Raw genomic sequence first — 11,783 nt, forward strand, 5'->3', positions numbered from 1 at the left:
AAAAAGGAAAACTAATGATCACGCCTTTTGAATATCAGAGACAAACTTATATAAGATCACCAGAGCCACTTCTTTCCTTTTCACGCACGCCACCACTCTGCTGAAAACCCTAAAAACCAGAGCTTTACTTTCTCCGGCGAACTTTCCTTTGTGCTTTCTAGACTCAGACGGTGGGCTCCTTGACTCCCGAAGCTCTCACTTCCATCTTCACGACCATTTTCCTTGGTAAGTTTTTTGAAACTCCATGCTTCTAATTTTTTGTGGTGCATGCTTTTAAATGGTGTACTGTTTGAGTCTATCGGTTTTTAGTTTTTGAACGCCTGTAGATAGGATATTTTTGTAGGCAGAGTAGGCTTATGAGTAAGTTTAAGACCCAGGATCAGTGCTTTTTAGGACGTAAAATCGAAGTAGCATTTCGATTTTTAAGCCAGTTGAAAATAATTTTTTCCCGCCCTAAGGGGAGTTGAAAAAGCTTTTCAGGAAAACTTTTCACTTTCACCCTTTGATCTGTTTCTTAAAATGTTCGCACAGAAAGACTTAGTTTCTTGTTAGAATGCTGTTATATAAAGGCTTAGCTTTTATACTCGACCAGTGTTATTTTGAAAGCCTTCTAGACTCCTCTGACCTCGCCTCCCCATTCTTCTGTTTGCAGATTTTAATGCCAGATTTGTGGGGAGGTGAGAGACCCATCGACGACGACCTCCTCGCCCAACTGCTCGAGGGAGAAGAACAACCAGCTGACCGCATCTACCAGATACCTTTCTCACGAGCTTCTTCCAGACCGCACCATTCTCCTCCAATGGCCCGTTCAAAATCTTCTGGCAAGAAAAGGCCCGAGTCTGAAAGTAACCCTTCTTCTCCTGCCCAGCCTGACTCGCAGGTGGGGGCTCCCTCGACCAGTGGTCGAGAGAATCTTGTTCCTGACCCTAATATCCAAACTAGGGCTCGTCCTCGTCATCGGAATCCGCCTGATGTCGAGTGGTATACTCCCCCAGCCAGTTCGATGACCCCTCGGATGGTCGCCAACTGCTTCAGAAAATACCCCCTAACGGGGGTAACCATTACACGTCCTACTGCGGACCAGAGGGTTAACCGTCCAGGAGGAGCGAACAGCGCCTGGTCCCGATATCATATTGAAGCGGGGGCTTATCTCCCTCTTCATCCTTTCTTTCTGGGGGTGGCCAATTACTTCGGCGTCGCTCCCTTTCAAATAACTCCTAACGGATATAGGATGTTGGCTGCACTCTATGTCCTGTACAAACTTAACAAATGGCCAGAACCTTCACCCCATGAGGTTAACTACCTCTTTGACCTCAAGTCCAATCCTCAACACAACGGGACGAGCTTTTTTCACTTCTGTCACCAGGAAACCGGCCGGACGTTTTTGAGTGGCACCACCCATATATCGAACGTGGGGCATTACAACAAGGAGTACTTCTTTACTCCGGATATAGCCAGTAACAACTTGGCCTTCGCGAGAGGAGGTATAAATTTGTCTTTGTCTTGGTCGATACTTTATCATAGAGTATTTCCTTTCATCGTCTCTCAAACTTGATCTGCTTTTCAGGCCCTTGCTTACGTCCGACCCCAACACCAGACATGGTGTTGAGGTCTAACACCCTGGCCAGGATGTCTGCTGCAGCCAAATGTGTCAAAACTTTGAAACTAGAAAAGAACTTGAGGTCTTCTGGCCTTCTGGCTCCTCGCCATGAAAATAGAGGGTCCGTGGCGGACGAACCTACTGCCGAGGGGGTTCCCGAGCAGCAACCTCCTGTGCCCTCTCCTAGGAGGAGGCCAACAGGAGTTACGATCAGGGAACCCACGGGCAGCCCTTCTGCAGAAAGGCCTTCTGCTCCCCAAGGCAAGGGGAAAGAAAAGGCCACAGATCCTGTCGTTGACTTGGAGGAGTCTTCTGATGACAATGGTAACGTTATTTCGCTTTTAAATGATCTGCCAATCCCTTGTCACATGTTTGACTGGGATGGTAACTTTACATATGCTCCCAATCTAGGGCCAAACTTCTTCGTGCCAGAAAATGAGTATATGATTAATAGAGTCAATAGTATAGCGACCAGTAGTTGTAGCTCGGGTATTCACTTTATTATCTTCTTTCTGTTGTATTACTTACCTTCACCTTTCTCTTCCCTTACTAACCTCTTGTGTTTATTTTCATGCAGATATGTCGACTCCCAATATTTTTGACATGTACCAGGCCGAAGAGGAAGAGGAAGTCCCTCAACTTCAACGGAGGTCAAAGAAGCGGACTGGTGAAACCAGTCAAGGTCCTTCAGCTAAGAAGAATCGACCAGAAGACCTTCCTCAGGGTACACCAACTGGGCAAAGTCCTGCGCCAACTGGGCGAACTCCCACTCCTCCTCCAGCTCCTTCTGAACAGCAAAACACTCCTGCTCGGTCCAACCCTCCACCTGCGCCTGCTAGGGAGCAGCTTTCTCACGAAGAGGCCCATGGGGCCAGGCTCGTGAGCCGTGCCATCCGATCCGCTAAGGATCGAATTGAACGTATAGGCAAAGGTGAGCGTGTTGGGACCGCCATGATCCAAGCTGAAAAGCTACCAGTCGACCAGATCCTGAACAGGGCTCTGAACGAGATCTCCAGCGTAAGTATTTCTTTATTCCTCGAGTCTTTGGTTTTTTCAGACCTCGTGATAAGTCTTGACTTCTTTTTCTTTCGTTTACAGGCCTTACTTTCTGCCACTACTGCTCGTACCCGAGCCCAGGCCTACTTTGAGCAGGTTGAGGCTAAAGTTCTCGAGAAACATCAGGTGAAGGCGGCCGAGGAGCTTTCGGCTGCTGAGGCCAAACATGCTAAGGAGTTGGAGACGGTGGTCCGAGAGAGGGATGCAGCGGTAACCAAACTGTCCGCGGTTGAAGCTGTAAAAGATGTAGCAGTTAAGCTGAGGGAAGAGTACCGGTCGTACAACAAAACTCATCTCCGCGAAATCAAGCATCTGGAGGGGGTAGTCAAGTCTAAGGACGAGACTATTGCCACTCTCGAGGGCAAGGTGCAGCAGCTGGAGCTTGACAACTCCAAGAATCTGGAAAAGTACAAAAGGACGACACTCCGATGTTTCTATAACTTCTGGAAACACAATCAGGGTGCTGACTTTAGTTACCTTTCAGAGGAAGTCAGAGCTGCGGAGTTGGCCCGGTGCGCTGTTCAACTGGCTGAAGAGGAGGCAAGAGCTGCGACTCCTGCAACCCCAAGCGTCGTTGGTTTGGAAGAAGAAACCATCGAGGAAGTGACTGACCAGGTTGTTGCCCAGGACCCTCCTGCCCCCCATGCTTCTTAATTTATTATTAACTATTTTTCTTTCTTTTTGAACATGCGACCCACGGGTCGTGATGTGAAGACAATAGTTTCTTTTTAAACTTTGCTGCACGGGCAGTAAATCTTTTCGTTCGAACAGTTACATCCAAGCAGCAATGCTTGCGGTGTAAAAGCTTAACTCTTGGTGCTATAATATTTTTACTTATTATAACGTTTGTCCGTATGACCGAACTTAGCATAGTACTTTGGCATGATTTAACAAAACATATATTTTGAAAAATACTCTAAGTACTTGTAGCATGCTTTCACTCATTTTGTTCATGTGTTTACATACCTTAAGAGTATGCTTTGCTATCGATGTGCCTTATATGCCCCCCAAGTCATCGAGGAGCTTTAGGTCCTTGGTCACTTGCCTTGACCATGGCCTGTCCGAACATTCCTGTTCGTGTGGAAAAATGATACTTGTAATACAGCAAAACAACACACGTAATGAACAAATACTTGCAAATGTAAATTCACAAAGGTTGGCAAGAACGACTGGCTGAGCATAGTCCCTTATAATTTCGTATTAAAGATGGACTAATCATGTCTTTACGAGCGATTCTGAAATAGAATCTTACATATACGAGCAGTTAGCCACACAACGTGGCTAACCCTCTTTGCAAAACTTGTAAAAGAAAATTTAAACAAGCCAGTCCTTGAAGAAGGGCTGTTCATTGATAATACCTGCGCAGGTGTTCTCCATTCCAATAGCGTGGAACGAGATCTCCGTTTAAGCGCGCGAGTTTGTAGGTGCCTGGGTGAAGGACTTCTTCAATTTGGTAAGGCCCTTCCCAGTTAGGTCCGAGCACTCCAGCTGTGGGGTCGCGGGTATTCAAGAAAACTCGTCGTAACACCAAGTCTCCGACGTTGAATCTTCTTTCTTTAACTTTGGAGTTAAAGTACCGGGCGACTTTTTGCTGATAAGCAGCAACTCGGAGTTGAGATTTTTCTCGTATCTCGTCAATTGAGTCTAAGGACTCCAGCATTAGCTGGCTGTTTTGGTCTTGATCGTACGTTAAACGCCGATGTGAGGGGGGATCTATCTCGACGGGTAACATGGCCTCATACCCATAAGCTAAGGAAAATGGGGTACGTCCTGTGGCTGTTCGATGAGATGTTCTATACGACCAGAGGACTTCAGGCAGTTGTTCTGGCCATGCTCCTTTAGCTTCTTCAAGTCTTTTCTTCAGGGTGTCCTTGAGGGTTTTGTTTACAGCTTCGACTTGCCCATTCGCTTGGGGGTGTGCGACTAAAGAAAAGCTCTTAATTACCCCATGCCTTTCGCAGAAATCGGTGAACAGGTCGCTGTCAAATTGGGTCCTGTTGTCTGATACTATCTTTCTGGGCAAACCATAGCGGCACACAATGTTCTTGATGACAAAGTCGAGAACTTTCTTGGTCGTGATGGTTGCGAGTGGTTCAGCTTCGACCCATTTTGTGAAGTAATCGACTTCCACAACTGCGTACTTTACTCCTCCTTTTCCTGTTGGCAGTGATCCAATTAAGTCTATTCCCCATATTGCGAAAGGCCACGGGCTCTGCATCTGCTTTAGCTCGTTTGGAGCTGCTTGTGGGATTTTGGAGAACCTTTGACATTTATCACATCTTCGTACGTACTCCATTGAATCCTCGTTCATTGTTGGCCAGAAATAGCCCTGTCAGAGAACTTTTTTCGCCAAACTCTGCCCCCCAGCGTGATCTCCGCAGAAGCCTTCATGCACCTCTTTCATGAGTTCCTTGGCTTTTTCTGATGTAATGCACCTGAGCAGTGGCATTGAATATCCTCTTCGGTACATAACACTGTCGAGCAGTATGTACCTAGCAGCTTGCCTTTGCAGAGTTCTGGCCTTGTTTCTATCTGCTGGCAATGTCCCATTTGTCAGATACTCCAGGTAAGGCGCCATCCATGTATCTTCTATACGAATTTCCATGCTGGCTTCGGCCGCATCAATGCTTGGTTCACTTAATCTCTCTACTGGGACTATGTTCAAGGTGTCAGCATCTTTAGCACTTGCGAGTTTGGCCAAGGCGTCTGCATTCGAATTCTGGTCTCGCGGAATCTGCTGGAGGGTGTACTTTGTAAACTGCGCTAGCAAACCTTTTGTTTTGTTGAGGTAAGCCATCATCTTTAATCCTCGCGCTTGATATTCTCCCAGGACTTGATTCACGACCAGCTGAGAGTCGCTGTAAACATCGAGCGCTTTTATATTCATATCCCTGGCCATTCTCAGTCCAGCGAGGAGTGCTTCGTATTCCGCTTCATTGTTTGACGCTGCGAAGTCAAACCTGATTGCACAGTGAAATCGATGCCCTTCGGGCGTTATCAATATCACTCCCGCTCCAGCGTGAGATTCATTAGATGATCCATCCGTGAATAGCTTCCACGAAGGAGTCTTGTCTTGAGGCATGGGCGCTTCAGGCTGTTCGCACAACTCGTTGCTGGGGAGTTCGGTAAACTCTGCAATAAAATCGGCCAAGACTTGCCCTTTTATTGCTGCTCGTGGTGATAAGTTACGTCGAACTGTCCTAATTCGACCGCCCATTTTAACAGTCGACCAGCCGCCTCCGGTTTTTGGAGGACTTGCCGAAGGGGCTGGTCGGTCAGAACTGTGATAGGATGAGCTTGGAAGTACGGACGCAACTTTCTGGAGGCTAGAATTAGGCAATATGCTAATCTTTCGATCGGAGGATATTTTAGTTCTGCACTGATAAGCCTTTTGCTGACGTAGTAAACAGCTTTCTATACGCCTTCTTCCTCCCGTATTAGTACCGCACTAGCAGCAACTTTGGTAATCGCCAGATAAATATACAAAGTTTCTCCTTCGATTGGTTTCGATAGGATGGGAGGTTGTGACATTTGAACCTTTAAGGTCTGGAATGCTTGGTCGCAGTCTTCCGTCCATTCAAACTTCTTATTTCCCTTGAGTAGATTGAAGAATGGAACGCACTTGTCAGTTGATTTTGAGATGAATCTACTAAGGGCAGTTATCCTTCCGGTTAGGCTTTGGACATCCTTGATCTTTCCTGGCGACTTCATATCGATCAGGGCTTTTATCTTGTCGGGGTTGGCCTCGATTCCCCTTGAATTCACTATAAACCCCAAAAAAATTCCTGATCCGACTCCAAAGGAACATTTGAGGGGATTCAACTTCATTTGGTACTTGTTTAACACATCAAAGCATCTTCGCAAATCCCTCACATGTCCTTCAGCCTTCTTGGACTTTACCAGCATGTCATCCACATATACCTCCATGCTTACTCCGATCAGTTCTCTGAACATGTGGTTGACCAGTCGTTGGTAAGTTGCACCTGCGTTTTTCAGTCCGAAGGGCATTACCTTGTAACAATATAAGCTCGTATCGGTCCGAAAGCTGGTATGATCCTCATCAGGGGGATGCATGCTGATCTGATTGTAGCCTGAATACGCATCCATGAACGAGAGGATCTCATGTCCAGCGGTTGCATCGACTAGCTGGTCGATCCTCGGGAGTGGGAAGCAGTCTTTTGGGCAGGCTTTATTGAGGTCTGTAAAATCCACACAGGTCCGCCACTTGCCGTTAGGCTTGGGGACCAGCACCGGATTGGAGACCCACGATGGATAAAACGCCACTCTGATGAACCCATTTTCTTTAAGTCTTTCGACTTCTTCTTTCAAGGCTCTTGATCTGTCTTTATTGAGTAGCCTTCTTTTTTGTTGCACCGGTGGAAAGACTTTGTTTATGTTTAGGACATGGCTGATCACAGCAGGATCTATCCCGACCATGTCTTTATGCGACCAGGAAAAAACTTCCTGGTTCTCTTGCAAGAATTCCACCAGCGCCTGCTTTGCGGTAGGTTCTAAATTCTTCCCAACCCTCACGATTCGGGTCGGGTCTTTTTCATCGAGCTGGACCTCCTCCAAGTCCTCGACGGGTCCAACATTTTCTTCAAAATCCCCAAAGCGAGGATCTAAATCTATATCCTCACTTTGGGCAACGCCCTATTTGGTGACGTTACCACTTGATTGGGCTTGTCTGTCTTCTGTCATCTGCAATCGGTCTGGGGTAGTGCTCCTCGCTGCTCCACTTTTTGCCTTTGTGATCGAGGCGTTATAGCACTCCCTGGCTTCCCTTTGGTTTCCTATGACGCATCCTATCCCTGCGTCAGTTGGGAACTTCATGGTTAGATGCCATATGGAGACGATGGCCCTCAGATCGACCAGTACGGGCCTCCCAATAACGGCGTTATACGCTGAAGGACAATCGACCACTACAAAAGTGGTGAGTAATGTCCTTGAGGCAGGCGCTGTACCCGTTGTTACTGGGAGTTTGATCATTCCGGCTGGTGCGAGTCCTTCTCCAGAGAAGCCATATATGGTTTGATTGCAGGGCTCCAAGTCCTTTACGGACAATTTCATGAATTCCAGCGTTGATTTATACAGGATGTTCACTGAACTTCCTGTATCGACCAGTATTCTTTTTACCATCATATTGGCCATCTGGATATCCACGACCAGCGGATCGGAATGTGGGAACCGGACGTGCTGGGCATCGTCCTCAGAGAAGGTTATCCCGTACTCCTCTGAGCGAGCCTTTTTCGGCGCGCGGTCCTCCACAGTCATCATCTCGATGTCCTGGTCGTGGCGTAGAGTTCGAGCATATCGTTCTCTGGCCTTTCCGCTATTTCCCGCGAGGTGCGGACCTCCACAGATGGTTAAGAGCGTTCCGGCTACGGGGGCAGGCTGTAATGGTGGCGAGCGCTAGCGTGCAGACGTCTGCTCGTTGCCACCTTGAGCTTCTCGTTGGGAAGTTCCTGAGGCCCGTACGTACCTTCTCAAGTGTCCTTGTCTTATAAGGAACTCGATTTCATCTTTTAACTGGTTGCATTCATTAGTGTCATGTCCGTAGTCGTTATGGTAACGACATAACTTGGTGGTGTCTCTTTTCGAAATGTCTTTTCGAATGGGCCCAGGTTTCTTGTAAGGCACACTAGAGCTCGTGGCCTGGTAAACCTCTCCTCGAGACTCAATGAGGGCAGTGTAGTTAGTGAACCTAGGTTCATAACGATTACCCTTGGCACGTTTATTGTTGGAGGTGGAGGGCTCGTTATATGGCCGTTTCCCACCATTTTTGCCATTACCGTTGCCGTTTTTATGGCATTTGTCGTTGCCATTAGGTTTGGACCCATTGGCGGCTTTGGAAGGTTCGGCGGCCTTTTTACCCTTGTTCGAGGGTTTCCCATTGTCAGCAATGGCTTCCTCGAGCTTTATGTAACGATCGGCTCGGTCCAAGAACTCTTGGGTTGTTTTAACTCCGTCCTTACGAAGACTTTTCCACAGGGGCGAACGGCGCCTCACTCCCGCGGTTATAGCCATCATTTTTCCTTCGTCTCCGACTGTCTTTGCTCCGGCTGCCGCTCGCATAAAGCGTTGGATGTAATCCTTTAGTGATTCCCCATCCTGCTGGCGGATCTCGACCAGTTGGTTTGCTTCGGTCGGGTGGACACGACCTGCGTAGAACTGTCCGTAGAACTCCCTTACGAACATTTCCCAGGAAACTATGCTTGCAGGTGGGAACTTAAAGAACCATTCCTGCGTGGCTTCAGAAAGTGTTGCAGGAAAGATCCTGCACCGAGCGTCTTCGGACACTTTCTGAATGTCCATCTGGATTTCAAATTTATTCACATGCGAGACGGGATCCCCGTATCCATCAAAGTTCGGGAGCGTAGGCATCTTGAACTTGCTGGGAGTCTCTGCGTTGGCTATTCTTTGGATAAATGGAGTGCCTTTTCTTCTATCGTGGTCGATGTAAGAGGTCCTTCCTCCGACCAGATGTTGCACAGCCTGATTTAGTGCGTCTATCTGGGCTTGCAACGCAGTAGGAATAGCTACGGTCTCTGCTGCTGGGGGGATGTTCTCACCATGCTTCTCCCGACGATCATTGAGTATGTCTCTTAGATCTTCCTCTCTTCTCCGTTGCTCGCTACCTCCGAGCCGGTTGAAGACATTATTTTGCCTGGGTTGCCCCCCAGCATCTTGTCTATTTGGTTGGTCATCTTGAGGTATTTGGCTCCTGCTTTTACCTCTATTTCCGTTCCTCCCATCAGCATTGCCCTTGCCTGAGTCAGCCTCGTTGTAGTCGTGGCCATCTTTGAACTTTGATTGGCTGTGGTAAGATTGGCTGTTCCCTCTATTCCCGTCTCTGGCAGAAACACCTCGAGCGTTAGAGGGTGGCCTGCGCTGGTCGCGATGTCCCCTTGCATTATCATGCCGTGGGGGTCCATGGACCGCAGAGCCTAACTCCGAGTCCCTCATGTTACCAGGAGGGTAGTGACCTCTGTTCGCTTGGGGTGGCCCATCATTCTCGCGGCGTCTAGGACTACGAGGCTGTCGCTCGGCCCTATTCTGCCTTTGCTGCGGGGGATTCCCTCGAGCAGCTTGGGATGGTGGATTTGCCTCGGGGTCCAGTGGGACGTCGTCATGGAGCATCTGGGGCTGTTCTTGCCTTTGCGGACTTGAAGGATGGATCGGTGGGCTAGGATTGGGACCTCCCTGGGGTGGCCCATTTTCAGGTTGGTTAGGCTGCGAGGCAGGCGCGGCCTGATTTCTGGCCAACAGCAAGGCCGCTTCAAGGGCTGCCATGGCCTCGGTCTGGCGGCGATCCACCTCTGCTTGTCTCTCGCTCAACTCCGCCCGCTGACGATCAAGTTCCTGCTGCTGCCTTGCCATAGCTTCTGCGGCAGTCTCTTGATTGGCTCTCAAACTAGCCAACTCTTTCTGCAACGTGCCCAAGGTGCTCCTCAAAGTCACATCGTCCATTTCCTCCTCTTCAAAATCTAGTTGCGACTCATCTTCCGCCATGCTTGCAGGGGGAGGAAGAGGTGGCGGATTCGACAGTGCAGCGGCGGCGGTCTGACCAACTTTCTTTCCTGCTTTCGCCATTAGTTTTATCAACAACGATGAATCGTCCTCTCAATGAAAGCACCAGAATGTTGACCCACGATTTAGCCAACTGACACAGAGTCAATATATAAATGATATGGACAAATTTAAAGAGAATAATGTAATGACAAAAGTAAAGAAAACACCGTAATTTATAGTGGTTCGGTCCCAAGGTTTGGTAATGACCTACATCCACTTAGAATAACATTAATATGAAATCAGAAGTGTGATCATAGAACTGGGGGTTCAATGAGTTTCAGCACTTCTCACAAAACAATACCAGTTTTTCCTGGGGCAATTCTACAATGTTTAATGATTCAGAATTCAAAAGTCCTTTTCCTTAAGCCATCTCTTCTTATTTATAGGCCTAAGGTAGGTTACAAAAGATTGTTACAAATATTATCCCCGGAATAGTGGGATATTCAGAAGATTGCATGAGATAAATTCGGGATTCATAAAGATCTTCCCATAAATATTGCTTTGTTATGGAACCATCGACCAGACTGTCGCGGGTAAGACAGGCTTGTCTTACATCTGGTGTGTCTCCTGCTCGATACTCTAGCAGATGCTTCCAGGCATTAGCCACGTGTCAAGAAATACTTCGCCACGTCACAAATGCTTTTTTACTGGATAACATATATATATATAAAGAGAGAGATAATAATATAATATATTTACATAATGAATAGTGTAACATAAATCTAGCTAAACACTGTAGACAAAGGTAAAAAAATTTAAAGGATAAAGCTTCTATTGTATGGCTTTTTAAGTACACCTTAGTTATAATTTAGCTATATAGTAAATATAGCTACTCTATTGGGAGTGCTCTTAAAATGTATGGTCGAGCGTTCGTACATAAACTGAGCCAAAGTCAAATTTAAAATTTTGGGCCCCTCTAACATATATAAATATAGGGGAATTCTCATATAGGGGCTTCACTTTAAGCCCTACCGATGGAGCTCTCAATGTTGTGTAAGAAAAATAAAACTAGACAATTTATATGTAAAATTGTTAATAAAATATGATAAAATTTACACACAACACCATATTTTGTATCTTATTTACAAAAATGTTTGGCTCATTTAATTTACACAAATATCACTTTTTGTTTCCTGTTTTTTTTTTTAGGTTTTGGCTGCTTATTTTTCTACTTCATGTTTATCGATTTCTCAATTTCTCTCTATTCTCATTAACTTCAAAAATATTTTCCAGCCACACTACTAGTCGGTTGGACTCAACAGTGGTACCATCATGATTTTTTTTTAAGATGGTCATTTTAATATGAGGAAAAGCATATGTTTTTTTACCGTCGCTGGAGAATATGCCCAAAAAAAAAACATTTTAGTTTCTTTTTATATTTTGATGACCAAAAAGTAACTAATTTTTAAACTTAAGCAAAATTTAATATACCAAACAATGTATTCATATTTTACATGTAAGAGATGCCATATGATATTATAAACAACTTTAACACTATTTTAGAAACATTTCAAGTAACTTTTTAAAATATTCTTTAAGATTTTATTTGGCAATA

Source organism: Humulus lupulus, chromosome 4 (genome assembly GCF_963169125.1).
Source record: "Humulus lupulus chromosome 4, drHumLupu1.1, whole genome shotgun sequence".
Taxonomy (NCBI): Eukaryota; Viridiplantae; Streptophyta; class Magnoliopsida; order Rosales; family Cannabaceae; genus Humulus; species Humulus lupulus.